Source organism: Carcharodon carcharias, chromosome 1 (assembly GCF_017639515.1).
Source record: "Carcharodon carcharias isolate sCarCar2 chromosome 1, sCarCar2.pri, whole genome shotgun sequence".
Lineage (NCBI taxonomy): Eukaryota > Metazoa > Chordata > Chondrichthyes > Lamniformes > Lamnidae > Carcharodon > Carcharodon carcharias.
The window spans coordinates 169,835,716-169,856,605 of NC_054467.1; the positions used below are offsets into that span (position 1 = coordinate 169,835,716).

Sequence of the window (20,890 nt, forward strand, 5' to 3'; positions counted from 1 at the left end):
CTAATGACTTACTATTGCCTACTCTAATTCTACCAAACTGTTATGATCTCAGCTGAGGTTACTCCTGGACAAGCCAGATCCCAGAGTGGAACCCAGCTTGATAGATCCTAACTTTTATTTGTTTAGATACATGGAGAGTAACTACTGAACAGAGGCACAAGAGTCAGCTGATAAACATCCAACAAAAGAATAAAACATTTATTCAACAAGAAAAGATGAAATTTATTACAATACTCTTTCACCCACAACTAAACCTTTACAGATGTATACAGATTTGTAAGGGTATCACAAGTTACAAAAGCTGTCCACAGAAAATACACAGTCCATGTAATCTATGGCACCCTGGGGTCAGACACACCACACTCTGAAACCAAATGACAGATGCCACCTCAACCAGATGCTTTGGATCTCTCCTCAATTCCCCCCAGACGCTTGTCAAACCATGAGCCAACCGGTCTCACTGCACTCTACCCTTCATATGAGGGCTACCAATCTCCCCTGTCCAAGATCTCGCCTTGGAATCTTCTCCTAAACTGACGCTTTCTCTCAGGCACCTTCTACAAGGGCTCACCTCCAAGATTTCAAACTCTCCTTCTGATGTTCCTCTTCTCTGGGTCACCACATGCATTCAAGCCATCATCCGCACACTGTGGGGAGAATTTTTCCTATGGCAGGTGGGGGCTGGATGGGAGTGGGCAGGGAGCCGATCGCCACCCGTGATCTGCTGCATGCTGTCATTTTATGCAGGCGGGCCAATTAAGGACCGTCGAGCGTAACGCACAGCCAGCAGTGCTCAGTGCTACCTGTGCAGGCGGGGGGAGGAGGGAGAATCAGTGCTTGCATGCGAAGGAGTGTAGTAATTTCTCTGGGGCGCAGAGCTGCCTCAGGGAGATTGAATGGATTAGAAAACCTTTTAATAAATAAAGTAAAAATTTATTTAAACATGTCCCCTCAAGCTGGGACATGTTTGTGTAGTTTGGAAATTATATTTATTTATTTTATAAAAGCTTCAAGAAACCTCATCCCACCCATGGATGAGGTTTCCTGAAAAACACGAAGGTTGCTTGGGCTTTGCGCCTGCCTGCCAACCTTAAGGTTGGACGGGCAGCATTCTTAACTAGTTTAATTACTTTTTTAATGGCCTTAATAGGCCTTTGACATTTTGGCAGGCGCGCAGCCGTCTCTAACGAAATATCAAGATGGCGCGTGATGACATCAGGACCCACACCCGACGTTATCGTGCATCTATTTACGTGCCAGCGTGTTGGACTCGCCTCCACACGCCTACTGGAAGATTCAGCCCACTGTCTCTGAATCAGCCGTCAACAGTATACCACTGCTTCATATGCCCAAAGCAAAGATTTACAGACCTTTAGTTGTCTATTTGGACCTTCTTGTCTCTTGCAAGCTGTTCTCGCTTTAAATCCACTTTCTGCAACTTCCTTTAAATCTGAATCTTGGGGCCTTTCTCTCTGCCCCTCTCTGGGTTTCTATTGCTAGGCAACAGTCCAATCCTCCTACCCTTGTATGTTTACCTTAACTTCTCTTTATAGGAGTCCTAAAATTGCTCTTTGGAAATGCAAGCATCTTTTTAAAGTGAAACTAAAACTCCATTTGACCTTTCTTAACACAGATACAGAAATACAAATCAAACAAACTTTAAAACTAAAACTCATTCTTAACAGCCACAAATAACAATATAACTTACTTAAACTCCCTCCATTTCCTAACAACTCTCCAAGTATTCTATCTACTTTGATACTACTCTCTGATATATCCTCGTTATCAGTTGATACTGCTCTACTTCCCATTGCCAGTTTTTCTCCTCTCCACTCTGAATTTCCCCTCAGGTTCCCATTCCCCTACCAATCTAGTTTAAACCCTACCCAACAGCATGAGCAAACCTCCACACGAAGACATTAGTCCTAGTCCTGTTAAGGTGTAACCCGTCCTTCTTATACAGGTCCCACCTGCCCCAGAACTAGTCCCAATGTCTCAGAAACCTAAAGCCCTCCCTCCTACTCCATGTATCCAGCCACGTGTTGAACTGTTCAAACTTCCTATTCTTATGCTCACTAGCATGTGGCACTGGGAGTAATCTGGAGATTACTGCTCTTGAGGTCCTGCTTTTAATTTCCTTCCTCACTTCCTAAAATCTGCTTTCAGGACCTCATCCCTTTACCTACCTATGCCATTGGTCCTAGCATGGACCACAACCTCCAGCTAACTGAAGAGTTAGCTTGGATTGTGTGCTGAATTCTCAATCATAGAATTTGCATCAATGACCTTGTGACCACTGAGCCAGGGCTGATACCTAAGATTTTAAAAGACGAGATTGGATGGAAAGTTTACTTCCACTTGCACAAAGGTAGCTGATAATAATAAGCATAGCTGAGATCACAGAACTTCTCAGTAAAAAATTTAAATTATTCTATTAAGTTATAACAAGAAGCTCTGCGAGGGACCCGCTTGGTCTCCCACCATAAATCCAATGGGAAACCCACAGAATCTCTTAAAAAAAACCTAAATGCCTGTTTCTGCCAATTCCTGCAGTTCCACTGGTCTTCATCTAGAGTTACAGCATGAGGATAGTGCAGCCTGAGCAAAATTCCAGGCCCCCAATGATTGTTGAAGATTCGCACCAACTAGTTCCATTAGTGCTGTAAAGCTTGCTAGTAAATCACACAGGATACTTTGTAGTGACACCATTGCAAACTCTATATTTACGCACAGTAGGAATAATGCTATTGTGGGACAATTCATCTTTATAAATGACATAAATTTCACCAATGCATCCAGGCTGAGGCAGAGCTAGCATTTAATGCAAAATTGAGGATTTTGTTTATACTATTAACACTGTCAATTTAATTCTGCTATTGAACGTTTACAAGTCAGTGAATTCTGGATAATGTCAAGCTGCAGTTTGTTGTATGGTCCGAGATAGCAATGGCATTCTGTGTTTAGTGAAGAATGACTGACAGGAGCAGTTTCACTTGGCAGAAGCATATTTTCTGCTGGACAATCACAGTGTAGTGCTGACAGCAATTATGGAGAATGCCTAAACCCATATTTCTCAGCTAGAAAAGGAAAAACAGCAGCAATTCAGGAATGTACTGGGGGAGAAGGAGAAAATTAATTGCTAACCGCACTTTACATCAGAGAGCTTTGCAAGATTTATCCCATCAACCAGTTTCCTTTAGATATATACCACGAAAATGGTAGTTATTCCATGAAATAAAAAATGTTGACTATTTTTACACAAAGTAAATGAATTAATGGTTCAGTGACATCAGACTAAGGCTTTTAATTTAGATTGTTGGAGGAGGTGATTTTTTTTAACTAATGGTTTCATATGAAGTTCAAGATCAATTGTATGCTATCTTTGGCATAAACAAGGAACATCCTGAAACCTTCCACATTATAATACTTTGTAGTTAGTTCTGTTTTAAAGGCTGGCATAATATGAAGTTCAGTTTTACAACTTAGAGTTCTGATTCTAAGCATAATTTTTAATGGCCAGGATCAAAACAGTGATCATCACTTTATCAAATTAAAAATTAGTTACACTGTTATATGAAAAATAACCAAACCAATATTTTTTTAAAGTCTTTTTACGTACATCTTGATATAACCTGATTAAATCCTAAACCCAAGAGGCATAAATAGTTCAATGTAGAATAGTTAATTTATAAGCCAAGTGGGCAATATTCTAAAATAATTCTTTCAAAATATTGTTCTTTTGAATTCAGAATTGACTTGTGTCCTATGTGAGGCGCAAAATTGGAAACAATGTTTCTAGATATAAACAGTAATATGTTTGTTACTAAATCAGGGCATGGTGTTTTCCTTGTTAAAAACAAACATGCACCTGAAAATATATGACAGACATCTGTGCTGAGTGACAGGAATGCAATTTACTACTGTAGTGGTGAAAATGTTTATAAAAACAAACACAAGCATAATGTACATCAAAGTTTTGAGTCATCTAGACAGAGCAGGTAGGGGGAAACTGTTCCCATTGGTGGAAAGATCAAAAACCAGAGGACATTGGTTTAAGCTAACTGGCGAAAGAAGCAATGTCGACATGCACAAAAACTTTTTTCACACAGTTAGTGGTTAGGATCCAAAATTCACTGCCTGAGGGTGTGGTGGAGGCAGGTTCAACTGAGGCTTTCAGAAGAGAATTGGATCATTATCTGAAAAAGGAAAAATAATGCAGATGTATAGGGAAAAGGCAGTGACGCTAGGTGAATTCCTCCTTCAGAAGGCCAGCACAGACACGATGGGCTAAATGGCCTCCTGTGATTCTATGCTTTTTATAGATAGATTGTATTTAATGTTGTCAAGTCTTTTATTTGGAGGGATACTAATTATTGCTCTAGTTCACATGGTCACACATTACATAAAGACAGACCTGCATTTACACAGCACCTTTCATGACCACTGCATGCCACAAATCTCTTTGCAACCAGTAATTTTGAAATTCAGTAACTGTTGTAATGTAGGAAACACAGCAGCCAATTTGCACTTCCATAAACTATGTGACAATGACCAGATAATCTGCTTATGATATTGATTGTGGGATAAATATTGTCCAGAACACCAGGGATAAGTCCATTGGTCTTCTTCAAAATATTGCCATGGGATTTTTGACATCCTTTGCAGACAGATGAAACCTCGACTTAACATCTTATCTGAAAGACGTCATCTCTGACAGTGTAGTACTCCGTCAGTACTGCAGTGGGAGTACAGCACTGGAGCGTCAGACTTGATTTTTGTGCTCAAGCCCTGGATTGGGTCTTGAACTCGAAACCTCATGATTCAGGTTGGCCAGGTCGTAAACAATGAGGTTGAGTGTCTTGTGCTACAGGAAGATATAGACGGGGTGGTCAAATGGGCAGATAAGTGGCAGATGACCCTGAAAAGTGTGAGGTGACACACTTTGGAAGGAATACTTTGACAAGGAAGTATTCAATAAACAGCATGACACTAGGAAGTTCTGAAGAACAAAGGGGCCTTGGCGTATGTCCATAGATCTCTGAAGGCTGAGGGGCATGTTAGTGGGGTGGTGAAAAAGGCATATGGGACACTTGCTTTTATCAATCAAGGCATAGATTACAAAAGTAGGGAGATCATGTTGGAGTTGTATAGAACCTTGATGAGGCCACAGCTGGAGTACTGTGTGCAGTTCTGGTCACCACATTATAGGAAGGATGTGATTGCACTGGAGGGGGTGCAGAGAAGATTCACCAGAATGTTGCCTGGGATGAAACATTTAAGTTATGAAGAGAGGTTGGATAAACTTGGGTTATTTTCGTTGGAGCAGAGAAGACTGAGGGGCGACCTGATCGAGGTGTACAAGATTATGAGGGGGATATGGACAGGGTGGATAGGGAGCAGTTGTTCCCCTTGGTTGAAGGTCAGTCACAAAGGGACATAAGTTCAAGGTGAGGGGCAGAAGGTTTGGGGGGATGTGAGGAAAAACTTTTCTTTTACCCAGAGGGTGGTGACAGTCTGGAATGTACTGCCTGGGAGGGTGGTGGAGGCAGGTTGCCTCACAGCCTTCAAAAAGTACCTGGATGAGCACTTGGCACGTCATAACATTCAAGGCTAAGGGCCAAGTGCTGGTAAATGGGATTAGGTAGGAAGGTCAGATGTTTCTCACGTGTCAGTGCAGACTCGATGGGCCAAAGGGCCTCTTCTGCTCTGTGATTCTGATTCAGAGGTAAGAATGCAACCAAATGACCTGAGACTGACACACATTAATTATCTATTATTACAAATTTAAATTTATTGCAACTACGGACATCAAAGGAATTTTGAAGGATTTACAATAACTGGATTTGAAGGTGGCCTTTCATTGGAATTGTCCCGCTCATTTGCGGTCACAAATCCATGGAATCCCTGGGAGAATAGTGCCAAATGCAACGTTTGTGGAAATTCATCCCCTTTGTTGCAGGTCATTAGTTCATTCAGGATTGTAATTGAAATTATAACATCTCCTGGTCTTTTCAACATTGGTTATGTCTTACACTATGGTTTCAGCTTTATTATTAGGGTATCTACTTAACAGCTCGTTTGGATATCATACAACCATTTATCATATGTTGCAATGCTCCTAATTCAGTGCAAAGGATTCCAGCTGTTAAATAGGTGATAAAGTACTTCTAAATGAAAATACAGGAGCCAAAAATCAGATTGCTATATATTTTCTCAAAAGTATCACTTCATCGCATTTCCTATTTTTGGCCCCTATCACATGATTGGAATCAATAGAGAACATTATTAGATAAGTGATTAATGACATTTCTCTGGACTACAACTACAAACGTGTGAGGCTTGGCCTAAATAGCCAAGTGGTTATGGTACTGGGTTTGTAACCCTAAGATCAAGAGTTCAAATCTCACAATGGCAAACTATGAAACAATGTAACTTCATCTGAAACAGATGGAAACAGGTTTACTCAAAAGAGTATCAAGAGTTCAAATCTCACAATGGCAAAACTATGAAACAATGTAACTAGGCTTGGCCTAAATAGCCAGGTGGTTATGGTACTGGGCTTGCAACCCCAAGATCAAGAGTTCAAATCTCACAATGGCAAACTATGAAACAATGTAACTTCATCTGAAACAAATGGAAATGGGTTTGTACTCAAAAGAGTTACATCTTGGCTTGGCCTAAGTAGCCAAGTGGTTATGGTACTGGGTTTGTAACCCAAAGATCAAGAGTTCAAATCTCACAATGGCAAACTATGAAACTATGTAACTTCATAAGGGCTTGGCCTAAATAGCCAGGTGGTTATGGTACTGGGCTTGCAACCCCAAGATCAAGAGTTCAAATCTCACAATGGTAAACTATGAAACAATGTGACTTCATCTGAATAGGAACAGATGGAAACATGTTTGTACTCAAAAGAGTTACTGTCACTGGACAGGTGAACTCAATATTAGCCGACAGCCATACTAGTCTGAAAATGCCCAATCTCGTCGGATCTTGGAAGCTAAGCAGACTCAGGCCTGGTTAGTACTTGGATGGGAGACCGCCTGGGAATACCAGGTGCAGTAGGCTTTGCTTGGCCTAAATAGCCAAGTGGTTATGGTACTGGGTTTGGAACCCCAAGATCAAGAGTTCAAATCTCACAATGGCAAACTATGAAACTACATCTGAAACAGATGGGAACGTGTTTGTACTCGAAAGAGTTACAAACGTGGGTGGGGAGCTTGGCCTAAATAGCCAAGTGGTTATGGTACTGGGTTTGTAACCCCAAGATCAAGAGTTCAAATCTCACAATGGCAAACTATGAAACAATGTAACTTCATCTGAATAGGAACAGATGGAAACGTGTTTGTACTCAAAAGAGTTACAAACGTGTGTGGCTTGGCCGTAATAGCCAAGTGGTTATGGTACTGGGTTTGTAACCCCAAGATCAAGAGTTCAAATCTCACAATGGCAAACTATGAAACAATGTAACTTCATCTGAATAGGAACAGATGGAAACGTGTTTGTACTCAAAAGAGTTACAAACGTGTGTGGCTTGGCCGTAATAGCCAAGTGGTTATGGTACTGGGTTTGTAACCCCAAGATCAAGAGTTCAATCTCACAATGGCAAACTATGAAACAATGTAACTTCATCTGAAACAGATGGAAACGTGTTTGTACTTGAAAGAGTTACAAACGTGTGTGGCTTGGCCTAAATAGCCAAGTGGTTATGGTACTGGGCTTGTAACCCCAAGATCAAGAGTTCAAATCTCACAATGGCAAACTATGAAACAATGTAACTTCATCTGAAACAGATGGAAACGTGTTTGTACTCGAAAGAGTTACAAACGTCTGTGGCTTGGCCTAAATAGCCAAGTGGTTATGGTACTGGGCTTGTAACCCCAAGATCAAGAGTTCAAATCTCACAATGGCAAACTATGAAACAATGTAACTTCATCTGAATAGGAACAGATGGAAACGTGTTTGTACTCGAAAGAGTTACAAACGTGTGTTTTGATGCTGAAAGTCAGTTCAGCTTACTGATCACTTAATTCAGAGTAATTCCATTAGGGTGCAGAGTAATAAAGAGACTAAAACACCCCAAGCTTTATTCATTTCTCAAATAAAAAAATCATGTGTTTTCTTCTTCCTTGCAGTATTCCCCTTGTGTTATATTAGTGCATATACTTAAATTGCATTTCAACTTTCCAAGAAGCACTGATTGAAGGTAATACAGTGTGAAGATAATGTCCATGACAATCAGCACAGAAAGACTAGTAACAATCTCCAAATACACTGAATGTTTTATTTATCTGCAATGAGTAATGTACATTTGTTAAGTGACACATGTTGAGTAGTTGAGATTGAGCCAATAAACTGGCTTTGAGTTGCTTGGCAACCTCTAAGTTGCTGCCCATACAGAAGAAATCCAGGCTCAAATGGAATTTCTTTAAAATTATGACACTCATGGCCAGGTTTATTCATAACAAATCTTAATAACTTTGATGTTTGTTACCACTAGCTTTAAAAGAAAGACTTCCAATTATATAGCACCTTCTTTAATGATCTCAGGACATCTCAAAGTGCTCTACAGCCAATTATGTACTTTTTCTGAAGTGCAGCTGCTGTTGTGATGTAGGAAACGTGGCGGCCAAGCTCCCACAAACAGCAATGTGATGACGACCAAATAATCTGTTTTTGTGATGTTGTTTGAGGGATAAATATTAGCCAAGACATCAGGTTAACTCCCCTACTCTTCTCTGAAGTAGTGCCAAGGGATCATTTACATCGACCTGAGACACAGAAGGGGCCTCAGTTTAATGAACTGTCTCATTAGAAATACAGCATCTCCAGTGCAGTATTTCCCTCTTTATTGCACTTGAGTGCCAGATCTTATTTTTGTGTTCAAGACTGGAGCAGGGCTTGAACCAACAACATTCCAATTCAGAGGCAAGACTGTTATCAATTGAACTGACACTGTTGAAGGTTATGCATGCAACAAACTGTGGGGAAGGATATGCATGCAACATCAATTGAAAATGAGATTGGTTCTGCCTATAAATAAAATAGAGCCACCTTTGCAGAAAATACAATGTAACCGATGATAAGTCATAATTGGTGTTTTGGAAAGAGGAACAGGAATAGGCCATTCAACACCTTGAGCCTGTTCTGTCATTCAATTAGATCAATATCTTAACTCTCCACCTACATGCCTTCATTCCATAACCCTTAATGCTCTTGCTTAACACAAATCTACCAAGTTAAGCAGTTAGGTTGAATAGAAATCCATATATGCACCCTTCCCAATAGCACAGTAGATAAATGCACAATAGGGTCTGATACTATGCCATACAGACCAGGAAGTTCCTAGGTTTGATTCATGACCTGAACTGAGTCAGGTCAATAATGGAATTAGTATGCAATATACAATCAGGGGGGTTAAAAGATGTACAATGGATGTTTGTTTACAAAATGTTGCATTGGGCCATAACTAAATTAAGCCATTTAGCATCATATCCTGTGCCACTCTTGACAGGCATGGATAGTTTGTGCTGTGTGAGAGAGAGCAAGTCATGCCTTAGCATTGTCAAAGCCTAATTCAGCTGATGGTTGTGTTGGAAGGAGCACGCATTACTTTAAATGTAATCAAGGGTAATGGTTGAGGCAGAAAGTATGACAAGACTCTACTGGATAGGTGGATGAAGGAAAAGGTGTTCAAATGGATATAGGAACAGAGTGGATGAATGCAATTAGAGTCACGTACTCAAATGTAGGATAAATGATGAGAGACTGATTGGGCCAAACAGCCCATGTTGTAACTTCTATGTATTTAAAGCAATCACTCAAGGAAGACTGCATCATATAGTCTCTTAGTAGTGCGCACAGGATCAAAGAGAACATTAGGATATCTGGACATTGATAAATTGAGCAGAAAACCTTACTCCGGTCACATATCCAGTAGCATAAATGTAATGATATTTGAGCCTTGCAATTTTGTTTCAATATAGCATCAGCAGTCAAGAGCCTGATATTAGTTTAATTCTCTGCACTTCTATTAAATGACTCTTCCTTACTTCCAGCATTTACCTTCCACAGTAATGGCAAGCAATATTTGTGCCACACAAGTGCCAGACAATAACAACCTCCAAGAGAGTCTAAACACCTCCCTTTGACAATCAACAGTATGTCACTGCATCTCCCACCATCAATATGCTGGGGGCTGGAGGTTGCGGGGGGTGGATGTCACCATTGACCAGAACCTTAATGGACCAGCCACATAAATACTGTGGCTACAACAGCACATCAGAGGCTGGGAATTCTGCAGAATCCTGACTCCATAAAGCTTTCCCATCATCTACAAGGAACAAATCAGGATAGTGGAATACTCCCAACTTGCCTAGATGAGTGCAGCTTCAACAAAACTCGAAGAATGCCAGGTACAATGCAATCCACATGAATGGCAACCCATTCACCACAGTGGCACCTCATCTATCACTTTAAACATTCACTCCTTCCACACCAATGCACCGTGGCTGTCATGTGTACCATCTACCTCTGCCGTCTAGAAGAATAAAGTCAGCAGGCACATGGGAACACCACAACCTGCAAGTTCCCCACTAAGTGACACATCATCCCTACTTGGAAATACATCCTGATCCTTCATAGTCACTGGATCAATATGCTGGACATTATCTAACAGTGCTTTGGATTTGCCTACACCACAAGGACTGTAGCAGTTCAAGAAAGTGGCTCACCACCATCTTCTTGAGGACAAATAAATGCCGGCCTTGCTAGTGATTCCACAACCTGTGAGCAAATTGAAAAATTCAGAGAGCCTGAGACAGAGATCTAGGTAACATGATGTGGAATGTAAAGCTCTCTGCTCTATTTCATGTTGCCATTCTGACAGACATACAATACTGATCTGAAGTTGCAGCTTTTCTGATGTTCCTCTTGCATAATTAAGGTTTGGCTTAAGTATTAGAAATTACTGTTGCACTGCTTTGTCAAAGTGACAGCCTCATGAAGTCCAGCGTAACATTGACCATCCCTGTGCAGTCAAAACACTCTGGACTGGTACTGAGCTCAGCAACAGATGAAATTTTCTGTAGTCTGACAAACAAGGCTATAATGCTCCATCTCAAGTTAGATGCAGACTTTTAAGACCACTAAATATGTCAAATGACAAGTAAAGCTGAGCTATATTGAGGATCCCAGCCTATCAGCTACCTTCACTGCCCCTTGTACAGCAAACCTATATGTACTTAACATGGTTAGAAGTACCACCATCTTAATCTCCTTTTAATATATCATAAGTTCCCTTAAAAATACAGGACATAGCATACAAATAGCAACTGTATTAATATCCAAGGTTACTCATCCATAACATTACAAGCCATCATTCCATCAGGTTATCAATTGTAAATCATTCCTTTCTCAGAGAAGAATGAATAATTTAGATAGTATCAATGCAAAATTAATCAATACAATTCATTCTAACTATGCAACAGCCAAAGAAATCTTCTATTATGGTAACCTTAAGATTTGTAATATTGAACTGGTGCTTAATTTATAGATTAGCCAGAAAATAAAATGTAAATATCACAAAAATAGTTCTATTAAATTTTCAAATTTCACAGCCTTCAGCAAGAAAACATTCAAAAGATTTCAAAAGAGAATTGGATCACTGTTTGAAGAGAAAAAATTTGCATGGCTACGGGGAAAAGGCATGAGAATGAAACTAGGTGAATTGCTCTTGCAGAGAGCCAGCACTGATGTGACAGGCCAAATGACCATCTTCTGTGCAGTGACGATTCTATGATTCAATAATTTCAGCCAGTTAAGGGAAAACCAATATATGGTTGAGCCCTTATTCAAAGTCAATTAAATAATGCCTACCTTTGAATCAACTAGAATATACCCATTGTGCAAAACATGCATATACAAAAATCTAAATTCCAAAAGAATTTACTCTTTGCTCAATAGTACTGCCATAAAGTTAAAGTGACAATTTTTCTGACAACATTAAAACCCCATAATGATTCATTTTTCATGTAACTGAATATCTTTTAAATTTCTAAGTACATTTGGTTATAAAATGAAACCTCCACATGTGTAAGGCACACGTACATGACAATGTGATTCTTGGCACTTAGTAGTAGGATGAGAACTTGAATTTACTTTTACCAAATAGTTCTTAAAACCCATCAGCAATTGAAAATTGCTGGGGGAGCAGACACCAGGCCAAGGAGTGAAAGATTAAGATTGATGGGAATAATCATGAATGAAACATGAATTTTAAGGTGTTTTTTCCCCCAGGGAGGGAGAACGGAGAAGTACAAAGATTTAGGAAGGGAGTTCCAGAGGGTGGTCAAATTGTCTGAATACTCTGCAACCAATGGTAAAGCAAACGGCGGGGAGCACACAAAGTCAAGAGTTAGAAGACTGAAGAGTCAAAGATAAAAGGTCTGCAAAGTAGTAGCTGAAGACAAAAAACTCTGAATTATTTTGAGACAAGGAGCCACGTACACATACTGGCACAATAAAGTCACTGCAACGCGAGGAGCTGGAAACTTATCATCCTGGGTGAAATGCAAATGTTTTTAGGCTGCTTCAAATGGGTGGAAGTGTAAAAGTACTGTGAAATGAGCAGTTACTAACACCTCAAAAGATCCAATTATCCTAGTCTTGAAAAGTTTAAAATTATTGGAAGCTTAGGTATTTATGCTTACATTGTATCTCAGCAACTAAATGTTATATTCTAGCATAATCTAATTTACAGGAAAACAGTTTAATCCGCATATAGAAATTGTGAAATTTGGGGATGGAGGGAGTGGGAAGAGGAGGAAGAGATAAAAAGAGACAACTACTGTGAAGATACCATGCAATCACAAAAAGTGTACTCCTCTTACATGAAGTAACCACTCCTTAAATTTAAGTCATGTCTTCAATGATTTCAGATAATTCTAAGAATGCAGGTTTGCCTATCAAAGAGCATTATATGGTTTGCTCAGATAAAACGTCCAACCAGCAACAATAGTGAGTGGAAAATGATTCATCAAAAACATTTTGTTGACCAAGTAAAATTATATCCTAGTCCTCCATGAAGATGCAACATGAAGACTAGATAGATGTTAGCAACCATGCATTAACAAACAAGCACACACACAAATACGCACAGAGAAATATGAAGTTCCTTTAGTACGAAGGGCAGAGCATGCTGCATTTACAATTAAGGACTGCAATTTCCTCCAGAACAACTATGAAGCAAATCCACACAATAAAGGGATTCACTGACCAGAAATGCAATGGACAGGATGCTAGGAATATTAACGAGCGACTTCACTTGAAACTAGGTGGAGCATATGTTTATAGATTCAGATTTTGAAGTCGCTTTCATATTGTGCTAGTGCAACTCCCAACATGCAGATCCTCTATAGCGGGTGGTATTAGCAGATTGTAAAAGCGGTTTAAACATACCTTACGTGAAGAATGCCTTTGTTTTACCTTAGTCTCACTCGTAACTCAGGTTTCCTACCAATAATAACAGGGAAGGAACTGAAATTTGAATATTAATGACCAAAGTTACTGAGAACTTACTCAATAACTGATTGTTCAAAGTGAGCTGGGGCTGGCCCAGCTAGAGTACTTCAAGAACAAGAAGAAATGGAGAGACAATGCGGGTGTTTCCAAGTGCTTGATTCGACTGGAGACTCGCTTCAACATTAACCGACTCCAAGAACTTACTTCACCATGGCGGTCGACTGAGGGAGTGAGGAGTGCTGGTACCAGCCGCTGCTGGATCTGCACAACAGGGGCAAGGTGCCCAAGGTGTGGAGGAGACAGAAACTAGGAAGTCCCCACTTCAACACTGCCATCGGCAGCCAGGCAGTGGGACACTGAAAGTCTCCTGGGGCCAGCCATAGTTTTGACTGGGGGATTTTGCAGAGTAATCCAGAGACCCAGGCTAATGCTGTGGGGACATGGGTTCAAATCCCACCACAGCAGCAGATTGAATTCAATTTTTTAAAAATATCTGGAATTGAAAGCCCGTCTCAGTAATGGTGACCATGAAACCATTGTGGATTGTTGTTAAAAACCCATCTGGTTCACCTATACCCTTTAGGCCCACAGCAATGTGATTGACTCTAAATGCTTTCTGAAATGGCCTAGTAAGCCAAGGGCAATCAGGGATGGGCAACAAATGCTGTCCTTGCCAACAGCACCCACGGCCCACAAAAGACTAAGTTTTTAAAAAGTAAGCATGGGAGAGATGGAGCTGCTCCTCCAATCAATGTTTCTGCCTCTCCCACGCTTGCTGCTCCTCCAATCACAGATTCCATCTCTCCTGCCCTTGCTGTTCCGCCAATGAAAGATTCTGTATCGGGAGTAGCAAAAGCAGGAATGAGGGAACCCATGATTCAACAGCAAGCATGGGAGAGACAGAATCTGTGATTGGAGGGCCAGTACAGTCTCTCCCGCACTTGCTGCTCCTCCAATCACAACTCTGCAGCCAGTTCCTACTGTCACCGACTGACAGTTGGGTTTTTTTAAAGCCCTTAAGGTTAGAACATACATTTAAATGGCGGATTTCAAAACACCAATATCGGAAATCTGCCAAAGACAGAAATTTCTCACCCTGGAAGGACAGGCTTCTGCTAACTGTCAGCTGAAGTTACAATAGGAAATGAGGGGTGTGGAATTCTTCGAGAGGTGGAGGGTTTAAACCATCAAATGTGTGAAACACAATCCTAATCCTCTGCATATATGCCTATTTCCATTTTTAAAGCAGGTTTCATGGGGTCAGTGTCCTGTCGTTGAAAGTTGGGATGCTTTATTAACATATTTAAATCAGACTCCCATTGTGCCATTGGGAAATTAATTTAAAATGCCTTGCTGCCAAGTGTTTCCAAAGAGTCAGGAAACCCAGCAATGAAAGGGAGGCAGGAGCAGCCAGCTCTACATCATAACTGCTTTTTTCAGTGTTCTTTACCCGTGAGGGGGAACAGCTGTTTTCCCCAATCCCCTCAAGGAGGCCTTCAGCCTTTCCTCTGCCAATTGCAGTATTGCTCTGCCCCTCCCAATCATCGACCTCTCCCTCCTCAACCCCAGATGCGCCCCTCTCAATCTGCCATTATGCCCCTACTGCCAGGTGTCCAACCTTACCCACTCACTGCCCCACTGGTTAATTTTACTCCTCGATTGCCAGGAACCATCCCGTGACAGCTTTATCAAACATTTCAGGTCTCCCCTCACCAACCTGCCCTTCAGTAAATATTGAGGCCATAATTTTTACTTATGTACATAAATATGGGGAAGGTATAAGCTTTCCAAGCAAACACTAGGCAGAGTTTTTTCCAATAATTTATATAGATTTTTCTTTACCCACCTATTTCCATTATTTTTTAAATCTATACCTTTTATGCCCTGTTAGTCTTTCCACCCCACGCCCACTAGAGCTGTACCTTGTGTGTCCTGCCATCCATTCTTAATTAGCACATTCGTTTAGATAATATCACCACCTTCAACAACTCTTTATTCTTTTGTCTGTAACATCTTTTAATTATCTGCTCCTATCACTGCATGCTTGTCCCTACAACCACACCCACCCCCCCCCTCCCCCCCCACCACTTCTCTCCCCCCACCCTAAACCAGCTTATATTTCACCCTTCTCCTAATATTACTCAGTTCTGTTGAAGGCTCATGAGGACTCGAAACGTCAACTCTTTTCTTCTCCGCCGATGCTGCCAGACCTGCTGAGTTTTTCCAGGTAATTCTGTTTTTGTTTTCAATTGAAGATATGGTTGGAAACATTTTTAAGGAAACTTTTAAAAGCTAGTGGAATGTAGAAGTTTTGGAAGGGAAAGCAAGAGATTACAATCAAGGCTGAAAACTCTGCCAGCAGTTGAAAAGCTGTAGAAAGGGGGTTGCACAGGAAGCCAAAAGAATCAAAGGGAGTGGCAAAAGGGAAGTCCATGTATAATCGTTCATAACTTAATTACGTAATGGAGTGCGACTTATTTGGTCAATTTAAGAAATTGCAACCTCTTTGTCCTTGGACAAATTGACAAAATATTGAGCTACAATCCACAAAGCATGATAATAATCCTGGAATTTCATAGTAAAAATGGAATTTCAATTTTTTGGATTTGTTCCTTTTTGTAGAACTTAACTTCCTTATGCAAATCTTGCTTAAATATTTCAACTATTAGTAAACCATTATCCAGATGCTTATTGAGTGATGATATAGGTGGTTAAGGGTGATTATTGATTATTTTAAAGTAACAGGTAGAATTTTAAAATATTCTCCCTGAGAGTGAGTGAGACAGGTTTGGAAAAATTTCTTTACAAGAAGGGTTGTTGGAGCATGGAGTGCATTGTCACAAGTGGCTGAGGCAGAGATCACTGCATCAATAGTTGAATCAGAGGGAAGAGAGCAAAGCAGTGGTATTTGTTTTGGAATACCCTATCAAAGAGCCGGCAGATATGGTTGGCCAGATGGATTATTTCTATGCTGTAAGCTTCTGTGGTTCTAGATGTACCCAAGGTTGCATACTGCAAAATTTTAGTCATTAATGGCTATTAAACTATTTAACTCAGCAAGGCAGAAATATGCTATAAAAAGACATGTTCATAGACCATCAACAGTTAACAACATACAGTGCCCAGGGTATAGCAGGCATTTTAGCGGGCATATCACATTCACATTAAAAGTAACAACTGGTATAAAGGGGTAGCGCAATGGCAGCACTTCTTTCTGATCGGAGTTTGTTTTGAAGAATTTCTCCTTGCTTTCCTTGTTATCAATTGGCAGCAGCTAAGGAGAATTTTTTTTTAAGTTCATCACTGAATCTTGCACATCCTCCTGAAATTTCTCAGTTCAGATTTGAGTTGATCCACTTATTCTATTTCTCTTCCATTGATAGGTCTTTCAGCTCTTGGAACCGAGATTTTCATACTATCTGAGGGTATGTTTTAGCCAAACTGACAGCTTATAAATTCTATTTGGTGCCACTGGGCGATTATCCCTATTCTTAGCAATAATATAAATCAAGAATTGCTAAGTTGCGTGGGTAATAGCTTCTTAGCGTGAAGACAATTTGACTTATCAAACAAGATCTTGATTCTTGCATTTAGTACACCTTAATGAAATGTGAACTCATGAGTAAACACAGCTGCTTCTGCCCAAAATAAATGCAGTACTTCAAATGCTATCAGCAGCAACTTTCACAATGATGTTATTGCAAATGGATAACAGTTATCTTTTTTGGCCAAGGTAAGTGACTGCCTGTTTTAAATGTGGACATTTTAAGTGGTCGGGACTGTAGTTGAAATATATTTTGTTGCATAGCATGGTCTCCCATGAATCGGTGGACATGTTTCACCTTTTCAGGTATGCTTTGAGGGCATCTTTAAACTACTTCCACTGTCCTCCTGAGAGTCTCCTGCCATGACTGAGTTCAGAGTTGCTTCGGGAGTCTAGAGTCAGGCATACAAATGACAAGTCCCTCCCCCCCAGCAATGGAATGGTTGAGTGATTAGCACCTCTGCTTGGGAGAGGATGCTGCTTTTGGAGCCTCTTTCTTGCCAGCAGGTATACTTCTGCAGTGTTTTGAGGTATCTGCTGTAGGTCGTCCAAGTCTCCAAGGCATATAGGAGCATGGAAATCACTACTGCCTAGTAAATCATGATCTTAGCCTCGAGGTTAAGATTGCGGTCTTCAAAAAATCTTTTCCTCAGTTGGCTGAAGGCTGAGCTGGCACATTAGAGGCAATGATGAATCTTGTCATCTATATGTGCCGTCAAAAGGAGACTCCCAAAAGATGGAAAATAGCCCATATCTTCCAGGATCGCGACGCTGATCTCAATTGACAGGGAAAGTGTTTTGCTGTGGGGGCTGGTTGGAAGAGGACCTTGGTTTTCTGGGTGTTCAGTAAAGGCCCATTTTCCTGAATGCCTTGGAGAAGGAGTCAACAATGACCTGGAGCTCAGTTTCTGAGTGAATGCGCACACGATGTCATCTGCATACTGAAACTCTATGGCCAACCATGTCAAAGGCCGCAGACAGATCGAGAAGGATGAGAAGGGACAGTTCATCATCATCAGAGCCACACAGGATGTCATTTGTGACTTTGATAAGAGCAGTTTTGATACTGTGGCAGGGGCAGGAACATGATTGGAGGATTTCAAATATGGAGACGATGGTGTAGTGGTATTGTCGCTGGACTAGTAACCCAGGGGACCCAGGTTCGAAACCCGCCACGGAAGATGGTGGAATTTCAATTAAAAAGTCTAAAAGATGACCATGAAACCATTGTCAATTGTTGTAAAAGCCCATCTGGTTCACTAATGTCCTTTAGGGAAGGAAATTTGTCGTCCTTACCTGGTCTGGCCTACATGTGACTTCAGACCCAGGTCAATGTGGTTGACTCTTAAATGCCCTCTGAAATTGCCTAGCAAGCCAATCAGTTGTATTAAACCATTGCAAAGTCTCAAAAAAGGAATGAAATTGGACGCACCACTGGCATCGACGTAGGCACTGGAAACTACAATGGCAATCTCAGCCCTGTTGACTCTACAAAGTCCTCCTTAACAACATCTGGGGAGCTAGTGCCAAAACTAAGAGAGCTGTCTCACAGACTAGTCAAGCAACAGCCTGACATAGTCATCCTCATGGAATCATATCTTACAGATAACGTCCCTGTCACCATCCCAGGGGATGCCCTGCTTCACCGGCAAGACAGAGGTGGTGGCACAGTGGTATACAGTCGAGAGAGAGTTGCCCTGGGAGTCCTCAGCATTAACTCCAGAGCCCATAAAGTCTCATGGCATTAGGTCAAACATGGGCAAGGAAACCTCCTGCTGATTACCACTTACCGCCCTCCCTCAGCTGATGAATCAGTACTCCTCCATGTTGAACACCACCTGGAAGGAGCACTAAGGGTGGCAAGGACGCAGTATGTACTCTGGCTGGGGGACTTCAATGTCCATCACCAAGAGTGGCTTGGTTAGTACCTTAATCGACCAAGCTGGCCAAGTCCTAAATGACATAGCTGCTAGACTGGGTCTGTGGCAGGTTGTGAGGGAGCCAACAAGAGGGAAAAACATACTTGATCTCATCCTCACCAACCTGCCTGCTGCAGATGCATATGTCCATGACAGTCTTAATAAGAGTGACCACCGTACAGTCGGTGTGGAGACAAAGTCCCACCTTCGCATTGAGGATACCCTCCATTGTGTTGTGTGGCACTACCACTGTGCTAAATGGAGAAGATTTTGAACCGATCTAGCAACTCAAGACTGGGCATCCATGAGGCGCTGTAGGCCATCAGCAGCAGCAGAATTGTACTCAAACACAATCTGTAACCTCATAGCCCAGCATATCCCCCACTCTACCATTATCATCAAGTCAGGGGATCAACCCTGCTTCAATGAAGAGTGCAGGAGGGCATGCCAGGGGCAGCACCAGGCATTCCTAAAAATGAGGTGTCAACCAAGTGAAGCTATAATACAGGATGACTCGCATGCCAAACAGCATAAGCAGCAAGTGATGGTCAGAGCTAAGCAATCCCACAACCAATGTATCAGATCTGAGCTCTGCAGTCCTGCCACATCCATTTGTGAATGGCTCACTGGAGGAAGCAGCTCCACAAATATCCCCATCAAATCTCACAATGGCAAACTATGAAACAATGTAACTTCATCTGAAACAGATGGAAACGTGTTTGTACTCGAAAGAGTTACAGCTATGACACTGGTATCTACCCGTTATGTGGAAAATTGCCCAGGTGTGTCCTGTACACAAAAAGCAGGACAAATCCAACCCGGCCAATTACCGCCCCATCAGTCTGCTCTCAATCATCAGTAAAGTAATGGAAGGGGTCATCAACAGTGCTATCAAGCAACACTTGCTTAGCAATAACCTGTTCACTGACGCCCAGTTTGGGTTCTGCAAGGTCCACTCAGCTCTATCATCATTACAGCTTTGGTTTAAACATGGACAAAAGAGCTGAACTCCAGAGGTGAGGTGAGAGTGACTGCCCTTGACATCAAGGATGCAGTTGACAGTGTGTGGCATCAAGGAGCCCTAGCAAAATTGGAGTCAATGGGAAACAGGTGGAAAACTCTCTGCTGCTTGGAGTCATACCGAACACAAAGGAAAATGGTTGTGGTTGTTGGAGCTCAGTCATCTTAGCTCCAGGGCATCACTGCAGGAGTTCCTCAGGGTAGTGTCCTAAACCCAACCACCTTCAGCTACTTCATCAATGACCTTCCTTCCATCATAAAGTCAGAAGTGGGGATGTTCATTGATGATTGGACAATGTTCAGCGCCATTCGTGACTTCTCAGATACTGAAGGAGTCCATGTCCAAATGCAGGAAGACCAGGGCAATACCCAGGCTTAGGCAACCAGCGGCAAGTAACATTGCCTGACACTTGTGTGGCATGAATGACCATCTCCAACAAGAGAGAATTCAACCATTGCTCTTTGATGTTCAATAGCATTACCATCACTGAATCCCTCACTATCAACATCCTGAGGGTTACCACTGATCAGAAACTGAGCTGGACTAGCCAAAGAAATACTATGGCTACAAGAGCAGGTCAGAGGCTAGGAATCGTGTGACGAGTAACTCACCTCCTGACTCCCCAAAGCCTGTCCCACCATCTACAAGGCACAGTATGATGGAATACTCCCCACTTGCCTGGGTGAGTGCAGCTTTCACAACACTCAAGAAGATTGACACTGTCCAGGACAAAGCAGTCGCTTGATTGGCATCACATCCACAAACATTCACACCCTCCACCACTGAGACACAGTGGCAGCAGTTTGCACCATCTTCCAAACAGCACCTTCCAAACCCGTGACCACTACCATCTAGAAGGACAAGGGCAGCAGGCACATGGGAACC

The 20,890-nt window shown here is 41.6% G+C and overlaps 1 protein-coding gene and 1 non-coding gene across 5 annotated transcripts in view; one reads left to right on the forward strand and one right to left on the reverse strand.

The window, feature by feature from the left end:
- Positions 1-20,890, reverse strand: part of rnf180a (ring finger protein 180a) — a 178,329-nt gene that overhangs the window by 101,688 nt on the left and 55,751 nt on the right. The gene's annotated exons all lie outside the window — the stretch shown is intronic.
- LOC121286023 lies at positions 6,950-7,068 on the forward strand. Its single transcript, XR_005944878.1, has one exon. It is a non-coding gene; the product is annotated as a 5S ribosomal RNA (ribosomal RNA).